This window comes from Rattus norvegicus, chromosome 8 (genome assembly GCF_036323735.1).
Source record: "Rattus norvegicus strain BN/NHsdMcwi chromosome 8, GRCr8, whole genome shotgun sequence".
NCBI lineage: Eukaryota > Metazoa > Chordata > Mammalia > Rodentia > Muridae > Rattus > Rattus norvegicus.
The window spans coordinates 85,164,127-85,180,894 of record NC_086026.1 but is presented as its reverse complement, the minus strand read 5'-3'; the positions used below and the strand labels follow the sequence as shown (position 1 = coordinate 85,180,894).

At 42.5% G+C, this 16,768-nt stretch overlaps 1 protein-coding gene across 2 annotated transcripts in view; it reads left to right on the top strand.

The window, feature by feature from the left end:
- Window positions 1–16,768, top strand: part of Tmod3 (tropomodulin 3) — a 60,183-nt gene that overhangs the window by 10,583 nt on the left and 32,832 nt on the right. The window lies entirely within an intron of this gene.

Below are 16,768 nucleotides of genomic sequence, written 5' to 3'. Positions count from 1 at the left end.
TCCATGTGCATGTAATTCTACAGAGGTACCTGTATTCACAGACATCATGCACACACATACACACTGATAACAAATACAAATTTTGATATATTTCTGTATGATATAATTGAAACACAGGCAGTTTTGATTCTGTCACTGAAAAATAATAATAATTACAGTTGTGATAGTCAGTTTCAGATGTATCTTAAACTTCTGTTTCCAGCCCTTGCTTAGCTCTCTGAAACCCTGCTTCTTTTCCAAGTAGCCTTTTACTTGTGTGTCTCTTGAGTTCTCTATGAAAGGAAAATGTCCTTTACCCTACTTTTAAAGCGTCTGTGCCAAGGCAGCCCCTGTACCCCCTTCTTGGCCAATAGCCACAGTTTCCGAGACTTCCCTTCTTTCTTTCCTCAGCTCTGCTTTCGTCAGCTGTCCCCAGGCCTTCATGTTGATTTGTTTTTCTTTCCACCTCTGTTCCCTCCCACTTCTCCTTCCCAGAAACCTCCTCCATCAACTGTATGGTTCTCATTATGTTAGTCATTTTATGTGGCTTTACTTTGTGTTGTATGTGACTATGTTTTCTAAGTATATATGAACCAATGTATACAAACATAAAAGTTATGTATATCATAATAATATTATGGTAGTTATATATACTTACATGTGTTACTGTCCAAATCAGGTTAAATTCATTTCCTCAAACATTTATCATTTCCTAATGGTGAGTGCTGTCAAAATCTCTTCTTTGTGTGTTTTAAAAGGTATTACACGTTTTTATCTGTGATTACACCATTTTGCCACAACTTCTTCACCTTGTGTAACTGTAACTTAATGCCTGTTGATCAGCCTGTCTCTTCCCACCCCTCCTTATGTATTTTCAAGGCTATATTATAGTGAGGGTTTTCATTGTTGTTGTTTTGTTTTCAAGACAGGGTTTCTCTGTGTGGCCCTGGCCGTCCTGACACTTATTCTATACACCATGTTGGTCTCGAACTCAGATCTGCCTGCTCTGTCTCCCAAGTGCTGGAATTAAAGGTGTGCACCAGCATGCTGTTTATAGTGAGGTGTTTTCTTAAAGATTTGTTTATTTTATGTGTGAGTACACTGTCGCTGTCTTCAGACACACCAGAAGAGGGCATCAGATCTCTTTACAGATGGTTGTGAGCCACCATGTGGTTGCTGGGATTTGAACTCAGGACCTCTGGAAGAGCAGCCAGTGCTCTTAACCGCTGAGCATCTCTCCAGCCCTATAGTAAGTTTTTTAATCACTTAAGATGAACTCTTCAATTCTAATATCACAAGAATGTACACTTTGTGCTAGAGATTTTATGTGTTTTTTATCATGAAACTTCCAGTACAGACTTGTAAATACCACATCTTACTGGACGACACTTACTCCAGCTTAGCCACTATTAGAATTACTTTTTTTTTTTTTTTAAATACTATACGGTTGGGGATTTAGCTCAGTGGTAGAGCGCTTGCCTAGGAAGTGCAAGGCCCTGGGTTCGGTCCCCAGCTCCAAAAAAAAGAACCAAAAAAAAAAAAATACTATACGGCATCAAAGTATAGTATGCAAATTCTAGTCTTGTACCTTCTATAACCTATAATGTGTGCCTCTGTGCCGGCTGTGACAGCCCAGAGGGTAAAGGCCTTTGCTACAAGACTGGTAATCTGAGTTCAATCCCTGATAAACCACCCTGTGGAAGGAGAGAGCTAACTGCCGAAAGCTGTCCTTTGACTTCCACAAAAGTGCTGTGTGGACATGTGTACACACTCAAGAAGGAAGGAAGGAAAGAAGGAAGGAGGGAGGGAGGAGAAAGAAAGCTTCCCCTTAATCTGAAAATTAATTTGTGATAACAAAGCTTCTGTATACTCAGACTTTTGAAATTAATTAGAATAATAACCATTGCTGACCCTTAAAAACCACAAGTATGCTGTGTGTCTAAGGTGTGTAGGAAATACGACACATGAATGGCATGTCATGGGGCTAAATAGTTCTGCTGAGTGTTGACCTTTGAGGAGGGGAAAGACAGGGTGGTTGAAGGAGATAGAAAAGGCTTCAGAAAGAACAGGTTTGAGCTGGACTTAAATTGTGAGGAGTTTGGCTAGGATGGAGAAATCTGCAGATGGGTGAGAGCTTGTTGCAGATGTGTGTACATTAACCCTCCAGGAAACAAGTAAAGCAGCAAGGTGAGAAGTCTGTGAGACCCCTGCCTAGTGATCTTAGTTCATTAAGTCTCCTAAGTACAGGCCTAACAAGTGCTTCAGACTGAGCTGCACCAGAGCAGAGCCGGCTGCCTGGGAAAGGCGCTTTTCGAGGGCCTGCCTCCTTCCTCCTCACGAGATCCAGGATTGCGTCAGGTCCTGGAACCTTGCCGAGGAAGGAGCAAGGGCTGGAGATAAGGATGTTGTGTGTGTGATGCTGTTGTTTGTTTTTCAATTAATTTTTAGAGATGTGGAGCTTGGAAGGTTGTTTCTCGTAATATTTCCTTAGGGAAAAGATCTTGAGAAAAAAAATATCCCCAAACTGGCCTCGGTCCCAGTTTGAGACTCTCACGGCCTTCAGTCAAAAACTGGGAAACTTGAGAGATTATGATCACGCACATTTGAGTAAGGGTTGGCTATTGCTTTTATAGACTGTGAAGTATTTTCTGGTCTAGAAATATTTTTCTTGTTCTCAGTTCTTCTTTTTGTGGTTGTGAGGAGGGAAGCCTCTGCCTCACTAATACGAAGCATGGGAGTCTCTTACCAGGCCTGTTGGGCAGTTCACGGTTCTTGCCTTGCTCTATGTCAAAGCACTTTTCCCCATCACCTCAGTGCGTAATAGGAAGTCAGTAAATTCGGAAATCAGAGCCATTTGTTTCTTCATGTGCAGAATCAAAATGCAGCAGACGGTTGGGCTATCCTTCAATATGAATGAGTGAATGAATGGACATGATAGAAAACTGAAAGGGTGTCACTTGGTATGTAGTGAATGTTGGAATACTCATGCCTGTTATTTCAGCTTTCCTGTTTCTCTCTGGTTCTTACAGAACTTTCCAGAGTTATTCTGAACTCATTTATTATTTTAAAAGCTCTATATTTAGAGTTCAAAGGACCATGAGGATCTCTTGGTAACCATTAGAGTGTCTTTCTGTTGAATATGGTGGCTCATGCCTTTAATCCCAGCACTTGTGAGGTAAGTGCAGGAGGATCAGAAGTTCAAGTCCATCCTTGTTTATATAGGAAGTTCTGGCCAGCCTGAGCTACTTGAGAACCTGTCTCAAAAAACAAAACAAAACAAAAAAAACCCTAGAAGAAAAGTTTCTTATACCTAATAAAATATGTCTAACTTAAGGGACAGATGTCAATAAGTAATGGAGGGCTGCTAATCTCCCTAGAATAATTAAACTTAAGCTTTGATGAGATCTGTTTTTCAGAGGCCCTTTCCTTAAATTTCAGTTTCCCTCCTCCCCACTCCCGTCCTTTCATGAGACAGGGTCTCACTGTATAGTTCTGGCTCCTTGAAACTTTAGACCTGGCTCTCCTTCAGACTTGTAACCATTCTCCTGCCTCTGCTTCCAGCATTGAGATTGTAGGTGTGTGCACCACCACTCCCAGCTTTTTTTTTTTTTTTTGGTTCTTTTTTTCGGAGCTGGGGACCGAACCCAGGGCCTTGCGCTTCCTAGGTAAGCGCTCTACCACTGAGCTAAATCCCCAGCCCCCCAGCTTTTTTTTAAATAAGAGAAAATGTGGTAGATTGACCACAATAGATGTGGATTCTTACCAAAGCAAGAAGAAAACAGGTTTATTGAGTATGTCACAAACAGGTTTATCGAGCACACTGCCGGGAGCCGCAGGCTGGGCAGTAACAAAAGCACAGCCTGAAACTTGACTTTATCTTAGTGAGAGACTGTGGCTGAGGGCGGTGGCAGTCGGTGGCTCACTCCTCACAGCTGAGTGTACACAGTAAGCAAGAAGTCGGTGTGTTCACGGAGCATTTTATTATAACACTAGTCACGATTGTACACTTATGGTGGAAACTTTTGCATTCATTCCCGACTTAACGGTGTGCTGACCATTTACGTTTCTGTAGAGACATGTAATTTATGACAGAGTCAGTGGGAAGATAAGGAATCAGTCGGCTTGGTATGTTGGAAGCCTTTGCCAGTGTGATCATGCCACATTAACTTTTCTCCCTCTAGTATTTCACAGCATTGGCCCATGTTTGACTTCGTTATTTTACTTTCTTTTTCTTTCTTCCTCTTAGTTGATCTGGTTTTTCGAGTCACTTTTCTGAAATTTTTGTATCTACCAAGCATGATTCAGCTTTTACGGTTTTCCTCTCTGTTTGTACATTGTTCATCTTGGCAGTGACGGGGCAAGTCAGTATTATGTTTTTCTTTTTTAAAGGTTGAGTAAAATGATGTTTCTGTAAGATCATGCCTGTTACATCTAGAAAGACAAGAGCCCCCAAAGTCCCAGAAAGTGACCAGATCATGGACCTTGGGGAGCCCTTTCATAGTGGCTGTGCTGCAGGCTAAGGCAGAACCTGGGCTCTGGTAATAAGTGGCTTGATTTGCAGTGTTTGCCATGGACATGCAGGGATTGCCAGACTAGTGTCGCCTTGGCTATTCAGTGGTGCAGGACGCTGAGAGGAGACTGACTTGTTCAAAGCCAGAGAGCGTTTGTTTCATTTATAGATCTGCTGACCCTAGTACAAGAGTAGGGGCTAGGGGGCCCCTGTTCTCTTTTCTTTTTATTTTCTTTTTAATTTTCTTCTTTATGTTTCTTTTTCTTTTAGAGTGTAATTTTGAGAGAGAGAGAGAGAGAGAGAGAGAGAGAGAGAGAGAATGAATATGAATATGAATGAAAATGAATGAATATATGTCTGTCTGTGCCCACAGAGGCCAGAGGTATGAGATCCCTCTGGAGCTTGAGTAACAAGCAATTGAGAGTGGCCTGGAGGGTGCTAAGAGTCAAACCAGCCCATTAGGTTTTTTCTTCCAATGGATTCTGGATTTCTCTGGAGGGTTTCCCCCCCCTCCTTTTGTGATATTTAAACTCAACTAGGCACTTAAATTTGCCATACTTACAGATCTCAGTTAAGAGCTACAAGATACTCATCAAGTAGTCAGAAAATAGAGGCACAGAAAGGGGCTTTGAGGAATGTGCTTAGCTTAATTTTTAAACTTCTTAAAAATATTTTTAAATTGAAAGTTTTTCCATTATGTTTTATAAATATACCATTTTATCTGATTATGATCTAGTGAGATTCACCACGGCTCAAGGAGGAGGAATAGAATTTTATTAGAAAGAAAAATTTTAAATCTGGTCCAGAAGAATGAAAACTAATAGAATCAAGTAGGGGAAACTTTAAGAACTTTATTTTAGGGCTGGAGAGATGGCTCAAGGGTTAAGAATACGGCAGCTCTCCCAGAGGACTCGAGTAAGATTTCCAGCACCCACATGGCAGCTCACAACTGTCTGTAACTCTAGTCTCAAGACTCTGCAGTTACTAGGCACACATGTGGTGCACAAACGTATTGGTTAACATTGTATTTATCGTATGTGTAAGGAGGCCAGAAAAGAGGGTAGGGGTCTCTGGAACTGCAGTTACAGACAGTTGTGAGCTACCATTTAGGTTCTGGAATTCAACAGAATTATCTGAACTGGAAGCAAGAACTCTTAACTGCTGTGCTGTCTCTCTAGCTCCCATATAAAACATTTTCAAATGGAAAAAAAGCTTCCAGGTTGTGTGTGTGTGTGTGTGTGTGTGTGTGTGTGTGTGTGTGTGTGTGTGTGTGTGTGTGGTTTAATGTTCTGGCCAAGTTCATCCATTATTTTGTAAACAGTATAAGTAACAATATGCATACCTATAATCCTAGAATTTAGGAGGTGGAGGCAGGAGGATCAGGCTGTGTAAGACCTTCTTTCATAAAGCAAAGAAACCAAAGCCTCCAGTGGGTGCTGTGGTCCATGCCTGCGATCTGAGAACTGGGGGAACAGGCAGGAGGATCGCTGCAAGCTCAGGCTTAGCCAGAGCTATAGTGAGGTCTTTTTCTCTGCTTCCCGAAAAGACAATGTGTGTTTGTCGCATTTGTTTTACAGCCACCGATTGGGAAACTTCTTGGTTTTTATTTTGGCTTAAGACAGTGTCTTATACAGCCCAAGCTGACCTGAAAGTGCTAAGATTACTGGTATGCACCACCACACCCAGCTTTATTTGTGAAATCTTCATCTAAAAATATCCCAAGGAGATTTTTATTTTTATGTCCATGTCTTGTGGGCTTATTTTGGTGGTTTACAGTAGTTCTAGCAGTCTCTAAAAGCATTTTCTCCCATTCTTTACCAAAAACCTTATCTGATTCAATTATCTAAAATTTGGGGACAGCCTTCATTCAGAATACCCAGACGCCTTATTAGCTATTAGCCAGCAAGCTTGCTGATGGCAGTTATGTCGAGAATGGTTTTTCTCAGTTCAGTCTCCTCATTTAGGAACACTTGGCTTTCATCTGAGCAGTGATGCACTCCTTACCAGATCAGGCATTATTGTTGGTACAGCGTTGCTAGAAGGTGGGGTTCTGCTTACCTGTGGGTGTGAGAGGAAGTGGACAAGGGAGGCCCTGCCTCCTGCCCAGGGCAGAATTGAGTTTGCTTTTGCTACTTGCTCACACTCTGCTGGTCACCACAGTTGGGAATTCAACAGACTCAACCCTAAGGAACTGTTGAGTATCACAGCCTGTGTCTTTTCTGTGTCTTTTCTGTGCCTTATCAGGGTTCCTTGTGAGCTTTTAAAGTCAGTTTGAGGAACATTTCTAAAGTGCAGAGAGAAAAGAAGAATGTGTTCTGTATAATTTTCTCTAAGACCTTCCCTCTTGATCCCATAGGCCTTTTCCTGTCCATATCCTGACAGTCTAGCCCCTCCCAAAACACATGAAATGGGGTAGGCCTTTAATAAATGTATGCATTGGTCTGAGGATGGATTGAAAATTAGGGTGTTTAACAATGCTCAATCCCAAAATAAAGCAATAAACAAACCAACAAACCAACAGACATTTAAGTCCAAGAAAGTCATTAGGGACAGAGCTGAGAAAGGCACTACTTTTGTTCGTTCAGTACTTGACATTCAGTTCGCTCTTTTAGACCTAGCCTAGTTTTAGAATTTTTGTAAGTACTTTGATTCTTATTAACTTGGTAGAATAAGAACATTAATTATTGCAGAAGGAAAAGCGAGTCATAGCTGTACTACTCCTTTGGGAGAGGAGAAAACAAAACAAGACTCAGATTAATGCCCCCATTATGCACTTGGAGTAGTTAGCCATTTGTTTAGGTCTGAGCACTATTCGGTTTGTTTGTAGGATAACTGGTAGAAGGCTTTTTAAGTTTACCAGAGGTAAAAAGAAATCAAACACTGGGACCAAGACACTGAGCATGCTAAATGGTGCCTGTTTTGGTCTTTGCTTCTCAGGATGGCTTCGCTCACCTTGCCTCTTCTCATCTGTGCCAGGACTCCACAAGACGACAGGAGGGTCACTGGGAGTGGGAGCAATTTGCAGCAATGAACCATGGCAGGAAGTATCTTACTCACATGGGAGCCCCAAAGTCTCTAGGGTTCACATTTGACAGATTGCTTTTGAAGTGGTGTGAGTAACCTGGTAAAGTATTTTCTTGTAAATAGTGGCTGAAGTGGTCTGGCCGCTTTCTGCTATAAGGTTGCCCTTGCCCTCTGTAACCTCCGTCTAATTAAAGCTCTTTGTTCTGGCCCTAACAGGTTTGCCGGGCTGCCTAGTAACTTCAGATTTTGTTCTTTCCCCTTATGCTTCTGGTATCAGTTTTAACAACTCAACTTGGGATGTGGCAGGGGGAAACTTGCTGGACTATGACACAATTTTAGAAACAAGGTCAGAACAGTTGCTAGGTATGAGAGAGGTCAGTGGGTGTGGCTACAGAGAGGCAACATGAGGAGTCCTGTGGATTAAACTTCATCTTGACAGTGGTGGTAGATGCATGAATTTGTGCTTATATTAAAAAAAAAAAAAAGACTATAACACATACATAGGACTGTATGTAAAACTGGGCAGATGGAGAAAGACCAATGGGATGGATCAAGATCAATGTCTTCCTTGTAATCTGTGATTTTGCAAAACAGACACAATGTGATATTTCTTTGTACTGTGTGTGATTCTACTATTATCTTAGTAAAGACTTAAATATCACATTACACACCACAAATATACACATTTATAATTGGTCAAATTCTTGAGTGGGACTGAGAAGATGAGTCCATGGTAAAGCACCGAGTTAGACTCCTAAGAGCTCATGTAAAACTAGATGTGCTATTACATATCCTTCTGGTTGTTCTGGAACTTGTTCTGTAGACCAGGCTGGCCTCAAACTCACCTGCCTTAGCCTCCTGAGTGCTGGGATTAAAGGTGTCACCTGGCAAGTTCTTATACAGCTCTACTTAGGATTACTCTCAGCCACTCAACTCAGCTAAAGATTTTCACATGGGAGGTTATTTTTCAGGTATGGAGTTCAGAAGAAAAGTCCAGATTGGATAAAATTAAAGAGTGGTCATTGTATGAAATTCATCAGAGGTAGATGAGCATAGGAAAGAAGGAAGGTCACTGTCTACAGTTTGCCTAGTCCTGTTGTAGGCAGAGATGTGAATCTGCACAGAAGTTTAACCAGAGAACAGCGAGATCATGGGTGTGCAAAGAGAACAGATAGAAGAGCCTGGAAACTCAGGCCTATCCTCTAGGAAAGATGATGGAATGAGGAGTAACAGCTTGTACATCCAGACTTTATCTCTGAATCACGGAACTCCGCAGTTGCTTTTATAGCATACTCTGGGTCAAGACCTTCCTCTATAAACAGAAGCGTGGAGAAAAGTGGACAGAGTTGGTAACAATGTTTGTTTGTGGAAGGGATACATGTGCCGTGGTAGAGGTCAAGGAGACATTGTTTCCCTTCACCAGTGGGTGCTAGGGGTCAGACTGCGGTCCTCAGGCTTGGTGCCAGCTATCAAGCCCAACTTATGTTACTTAGAAACTCTCTTCAAGGGGAGAAAATGTATCCTAATGTTCACCAAATGTATCCTAATGTTCACCAAGGATTTTTACTAAACCTGAATTGCTGTTGATTGGCCAGCATTAGAGGTTGAGGCAGGAGGATCTTTGAGATCAAGGCCAATTTGGACTATATAATACTCTATTTTAAAGAAAAACACACCACTAGCAACAACAACAGAACTGTTTATTAATGGGGTCTGGTTATAAGGGGCACAATTAACTATATATAAGGTTAACTATATTTAAGGTTATCCCTGGAAGCAAGAGTAGACTGATAAGTTATTCTCTGCCAGTGAAATGAGCCAATTCAAGCCAGATTAGAGTCTATAAAGGCAGGTTTATTGGGAAGCAGCTCTAGAGTGCACCGGCCTAGACTACATCAGTGAAGTTATCATGGGGAGGGACATATAAGGGATGGGGGAGAGAAAGAGAGAAAGCACAAATGCAGAGAGAAGAGAGCAAAAGAGACAGAAGTGTCTGCATGTTAATGGAAAGGGCCTCTGGGGGAGGGGAAGCCCAGTCCCTGGGCTGGAAAGTTCAGGGCAGTGGGTGGGGTATGCCTGCCATGTCCTGTAACAGGTAGGAACTGAGGGATGCTGGGAGAACCTGGAGCCATGCTAAAGGAGACCTTTAACATAAGAAAAGGTCCTCTTTCATCTGTTAAATATGCACCTAAGACTCTAGTCTTCAGTCTGAATGAATCCCAACATCTTAGCCTTTTTTTTTTTTTTATAACAAAATAAGGGACAATGTAATCATCTGTGACTACGTCCTGCTGCTATTGGGGTGCTGTTACTGGGAGAGGAGGGTAGTAGCAAAAAGCTGGCATGTTGGTCAAGTCTGGGAAGAGCAGGCTATTTTACTTGTAGTCCAGGTTGTGGGACCATCTGGGCTAGCTGCGTTTGGAGCTGTCCTAGATGCAGGTTCTAGGAAACACCTGAATTTGCCAGGATGCGTGCGTGCGTGCGTGCGTTCGTGCGTTCGTGCAGAAGATAAAGTAAAGGAGGGAACTTTTTCTTAGGTGTACATTTGAAACTTCTTTTAGGTCTTAGTAGTTGGAGGAGGGGAGCAGAGTCCCAGAACCAGGGAAGGGGAATAGATCCCACCTCAAGAATAGACAGGTGGGGAGGAAAACAGGCTGTTGGTTGGCAGTACTTACTGGAGTCAGTTTGACTGTGAGAAGTGGATTCTAGTGGATGCCCTGAAGCGTCTAAGTATCTTTTTAAGTTTAAAAAAAGAGATACATTTTAGAAGTGTTAGTATTACCTCTGTTTCATGTTAAAGCCCTGAACTTTGAAGTCTCACCACAAGGGTAGCACATGGAAGAGATCTGAAGCATTTTCCTTCCTCCCATGTTCCTTAACTCACTTTCACTAGCATTCAAGGTTCTCACGACTTCCAACCTTCATAGCTTATGTTTACCAACCTCAAAACACCTTCTTGTTTCCTCAAACACTTTCTTGTATCCTCAGACTTACATAGACTATGTGGGGACAGCTGCAAGTATATTAGATTGTGACTGTGTAAGGATGGAGCCTCATGAAGTTTCTCGGGATATATGATGTTCAGTAAGGCCTTGAAGAATGTATAGGGCTTCAGTTGAGGAAGAAGTAGATGTGGTTAAAGAATGTATTTCATCTGGAGACAGCATGGTAAGCAGGGGCGTGGGGATCTAGAGTTTGTATCTTTTTAGAGCCAGGGTATTGTGATAGGGAGCAGCTGGAGATGGTGCTGGAAAGCTGGTTAAACCAGTTTGTGCTGAGGAATTCGCATTTTTCTGTGAAGAGTTGGCAGCTTTTATTCTGTGAAGGCCAATAGTTAATGTTTTTTGTTTTGTTTTGTTTTGTTTTGTTTTTTTTCCGGAGCTAGGGACCGAACCCAGGGCCTTCTGCTTGCTAGGCAGGTGCTCTACCGCTGAGCTAAATCCCTAACCCCAATAGTTAATGTTTTAGGCTCTGCAGACCACTGTAATTATTCATCTCACCCACAGTGCCACATGAACCTGGGATAGACAATACATCCATGAATAATGTAACTATTCTAATTTACATTTACAAAAACAGCCAAATTCAAGTCCCTTCTGTAAAGCCCAAGGACATATTCTTACCTAGTTGTGGTTTAGTGCCCATTAGCCATCCTCCATGCACAACTTCTTAGCCTGTAGAAACATCTACTCAATGTCTATGGAATTAACTTTTTTTTTCTTTTTTCTTTTTTTTTTTCAGAGCTGGGGACCGAACCCAAGGCCTTGTGCTTGCTAGGCAAGCGCTCTACCACTGAGCTAAATCCCCAACCCCGGAATTAACTTTTTAATTTCTTCTTATATGTGAGAACCTAATGTTTGACTTTCTGTGTGTGGCTTATTGCATTAAATATGTCCTTTAGTCCACGCTGCTGCATGTGTCCACCGTATTGGTTTGACCTCCTTGACATTCAGAATTTGTTCTCTTCTAATAAATTATCCTCAGAGGACAGGCGACAGATAGCATTGCCATCCTCAGAACAGAAGCATAAGAAAGCCACTCCCAGAGCAGCTCTGGACTGCTGTCCTGGGACACTGTCAGTTCAGCCTACAGAAAGGAAAGCCACTCCCAGAGCAGCTCTGGACTGCTGTCCTGGGACACTGTTCATATACAGATGCTCCTCCGTAAAGGCTGAGGGGAAATGGGGACTCTAAGAGTGGGAACACAGGATAAAAGAAAGTGCAGATGTGAGTTTTGAGTGAGGTTAGGTATCCTGAATACTAGTTGTTAATACTTTGTTGAAGCACAATTGAAGTTTCTAGAAAAATTGACTGTATTAACTGGAAGTTCTTTCATCTTGGCAAAAATTCCAGAATCTGAATCACAAGGAAATGACTTCTCTATTGTTTTGAAAAAGAAAAACAAACTGAAGTGAAAGCCACAGAAACATGTTCCCCTATGATATACAAAAGTAGTAAGACTTAACGGAACACAACTACAGACCCCGTGATCTGCACCAGTAAGGTCCTGCATGACACACGGTGCATTTGCAGCACAGACGCTGTGAGAGCGACCATCGCCGCTCGGTGAAGTAGATGGAACCCATGCCTGACGAGGCTTAAGTGGCTAAGAACCTGAGACTAAATAGGCCATGGGCCCGAGGCCTATTGTTCTGCTAAAGGAACACAGCAATAAAGTGACTCCTAACGACATCCTGCCATACTTCCTTGTCAGTTAGGGATACTATTGCTGTGATGACACACCATGACCAAAAGCCGCTGGAGAGGGGAGGAGCTACTCGGCTTCCACTTCCATACCATTTCATCATTGAATGAAGTCAGAACAGGAACTCAAGCAGGGGAGAAACCTAGGGTCAGGAGCTGGTGGAGAGGCTGCTGAGAGGTTGCTTATTGACTTGCTCGGCTTGCTCTTACATAACCTAGGACTGCCAGTCCAGGGATGGCACTACCCACGGTGAGCTGGGTCCTTAATCACTAAGTAGGAAAAATGCCTTATAGCTGGATCTAACGAAGGTACTTCCTCAGTTGAGATCCCCTCCTTTCAGATGACTCTAGCCTTTGTCAAGTTGACATAAAACTAGCCAGCACACCATGGATCAGTGTCTCGCTCAGCTGTCATCCTATAGATGACGTCCCTTCCTGCCATAGTACATGAGGACTAACAGAGATCCACAACTGGACAGTATGCAGAGGGCAAGAGATTCTGGAACACTCAGTCCTAAATGTCCTCATTAAATCCCTCCCCCAGGGCTCCAGGAGCTCAGGGAAGAGGAGGCAGGAAGGTTGTAACAGCCAGAAGGGGCAGATGACACCCAGGAAACGGTGTCTTCCAGACACAACAAAGCTGACTCACATACGAACTCAGACTGTGGCAGCAAGCATGGGGCCTGCACAGGCTCCAGACAGACAGACCGGAGATGAGAGGGAGATGCAGATATGAGATCCTGCCCCTGCTTCCTAACCAGAAGCAGCTATCTCCAATTGACAACCAGTTGCAAAGGAAAAACCAGTTTTCTGCAGTGGTGTCTCACTGGGTACACAAACCACAGTTGAGGGCAGGCCCCATGCCACACAAGTAGATGGCCAATGAAAAATTAATGATGTTTTTGTAGTTTGGTTTGGTTTGGGATTTTTTGTCTTATGCTGGTTTTGGGGGGTGGGGGGTGTTCTTTATCTTACTGTTCTACTGCTTGTATGATATAATCCCTAATTTTATGTTTTTATAGGGTTTTATTTGTATGCGTGTTTCTTCTCTTACTATTATTATTATTCTAGTTGGTTTGCTTTTTTATTTGCTCATTTGTTTTCTAAAGAGAGAAAGAAGATGTGGGGTTAGATGGATGGAGAGGATCTGGGAGAAGATGGAGGAGGGAAAATTGATCAGAAAATTAAAGAGCTGTTAAATTAAACTTGATAACAAAAATTACTACCTAGAATAAATTGAAGATTCCTCTTAAAAGACCACTGGAGTAGGGCAGTAGCTGAGAAGGTACAGACCCTGACCTATCAGTGGGAAGATCTGAGTTCAGATCCTAGAACATAAAAGATCTCAGCATGGTGGTGAGTGCCTGCAAATTGCCTCCTGTGCCCACTGCTTGGGAGTGGGGGGACAGATGAATCCCTGAGGCTCATTGGCCAGACAGTGTAGCCGAATCATTGAACTTCAGTAGAGTTCAGGTATTGTTTTGTTTTGGGACTGTCTCTAAAAAATCAAAAGATGGAGAGATCAAGGAAACACACCACACATCAACCTTTGACCTTGACATGCATGTGCATGCATACCTGCACACATTGTGGTATACATCCACAATAACAAGCATGTATCACACACACACACACACACACACACACACACACACACACACACACACGACAGTGTGCTTGTAAAAATGAGCAATAGGTTATCCAAAGAAAAGGATTGGTAAAACAGTGCATAACCTTGTCATAATCTATCACCGTGCACATTAAAGCCATGGTGAAATACCATTTCACATATGCCAGAATGCCAGAAAATTAAAACTCCAATATACTAAAAACATATAAGAGCTCAGGAATTGTCATATATGGAATCTTTTAGAAATATAAATTGGGAGCTAGAGAGATGGCTCAGTGGTTAAGAGCGCTGACTGCTCTTCCAGAGGTCCTGAGTTCAATTCCCAGCGACCACATGGTGGCTCACAACCATCTGTAATGGAATCTGATGCCCTCTTCTGGTGTGTCTGAAGACAGCTACAGTGTGTGTGTGTGTGTGTGTGTGTGTGTGTGTGTGTGTGTGTGTGTACGTACATATACATATGTATTTTTTATAATAAATAAATCTTTAAAAAAGTAAATATAAATTGGTCCAGTCACTTCTACATAGTTTGGGATTGCCTTCTCCCCAGCAATTCCATTCCTAGGTTTGAGCCACAGAGGAACTATATGTCTATACCAGGAAATAGGTGGATTATTTTCATAGCAAAGAAGCAAAGGGGGAAACTGCTAGGAGCTCAACTGTTCACAGGATGGAGTAGTTGCTGACTTGAACTTGAAATGAGTGTAACGAGTATAACTGAGCAGCAACTCAAAGCCATGGCCAGGGAGGCACGGAGGTCCGTCCTCGGAGGACTCGTGTGTGAACTTGCGGTGTAATAAAGAGGGAGAGCACAACTCCCGGCGGACTCCAGGGAGCAGGGGACTCCTTGGTAATTGGGCCTGGGGGGAGGGAAGCTGCAGAGGTGAGTGCTGTGCTGGGGTGCTGTGCGTAGTGTGTTTGTGAGTGTTCATTTCACTCCTAAAGTACCCCGGCACACCTTAGCTAGATACTACTTTAGGACAAGAAAAAGCAGTGTACTGGAGTAAACGGTTTATATGTGTTGTATCCCAAATCTGTAAAACCAGGGTGTCCTGTATTGCAGCATTCCATTTGCCAATAAGATCTCATTTATCATTGTGCATGAGAATATTTTAATAGGGTCATTTTGAATTTCTGCATCATATTGGGATACTTTAGAGAATTAAGAGAATATAAATAATTATCTTTTTATATGTACATTTTTAGAGAATTACTGGTTAAGACATTGTCTTTACTATATATCATATTTTTAATATCAACTTTTTGTTACCTCTGTGTCGTCTCTCTCCCTGTCTCTCTGTCTCTGCCCCTCTCTCTCTCTCTCTCTCTCTCTCTCTCTCTCTGTGTGTGTGTGTGTGTGTGTGTGTGTGTGTGTAAAATCCTGAGAATTGAACCTAAGATCTTGCATACAGCAAATGCAATGCCACTGAAGCACATCACAGCCCTCCTTTTATAGTTTTAAACTCTTGAGACAGTCTCACTAAATTGTCTAGCTTGCTTTGAATGGATCCTATAACCCACCAGGTAGGCCTTGAACTTGTTTCCCCTTTGTAAGTGTCCTCAATGACTGAAGTTACAAACCTGTGCCGAGACCCAGCTAGAAAAGTTATCCTTGATATATAAGTGCTTAGCAATCTGTTATCCTTACCTGTCTCAAATAATCACACTACTGGTATTTTTATGAAGGGAATATTTTATGAAAGGAATCTTGTTTTAAATAGTTTTCCTCTCAAAATTATCCATCACCTCCTTTGACATCATGTTTTATGGTTAATAGATTTGAAAGTTCTGGGAACTTATCAGAAATGAAAGTTATAGGTTCTTACCAGGCCATGGCTATACTTGACTTGTCAATCAGGAAAGTGGGGTAAGGCCCTGGACTCTGGATCTTGACAAGTGTGGCTACATCTGATACACTCAGCCCAGAGAACTTTTGGAAGGCATCTCTGCCACTCAGTGGTAGGGTGCTTATGTAGCATTCACAGGCCCTGGGTAGACGATAGATAGACGATAGATAGATAGATAGATAGATAGATAGATAGATAGATAGATAGATAGATAGATAGATCGATCGATCCAAACAAATTGTGGTCTTAAAGTTGGAAGTACAGAGTGGGAATTGCTTAACAATGGTTTTGCTAAAACCAAACAATAATAACAACAAAAAGCAATGTAGGCACAATAGCACACACCTATAATCTCAGCATAAGAAGATCCCCAGCTTGTGCTACATGAAGGGAAAAAGAGTCAGGAGTAACTGCTAGCCCAGAGGAATTGCATTAAACAAGCATAGCCCAGGCCTGACACAAAATGTCTGCAGTGAAACAACTACAGAAATGACTACTGCCCATTTGCTTATAATCAGACCTAAGGTGGTTGCCAGTAAAATCAGTGGCTGTCAGGCTCTTGAGTTAAATCTTACTTTCTATAATGAGACAAAAGGTCTATAATGAGTGAAGATAAACCAGCTAAAATATTAAGCTGGGAACTCTTAGAAGAAAAGGTAGCAAAGGCTACAGATCAGCCCTGGCGAGCTGTTCGTCTCACAGCCAACCAAGGCTGAGGTCAGCCATTAGTGCTGGCACCGTCTCAGCCCATGGGAACATTGTATGTGGTGGAGTACCTGACTGCCTGCTCCCCATTTTTGTTGCAGCATGTTCCCGGTGTCCTTTCCTCCAGGGTAGTCCTCTGTATGCTGTATGTGTAGGTGCTGCCCCTGATTCCGTTGTTAGGTAGAACCACACTAACCAAATGAAGAGCCTTCCCTGTAGGTGGGCCTTCTTGACCATCCTGCCAACTCCTGGGTGGCATATCCCAGTGTGTTTTACTGTGTTTCCAGAATGGCTTTTTGTTGTTCTTTAAAGCGTCTTCAGCTGGGTGTGGTAGCATGCACCTGTGTTTCTAGCACTCATGGGGTCAAGG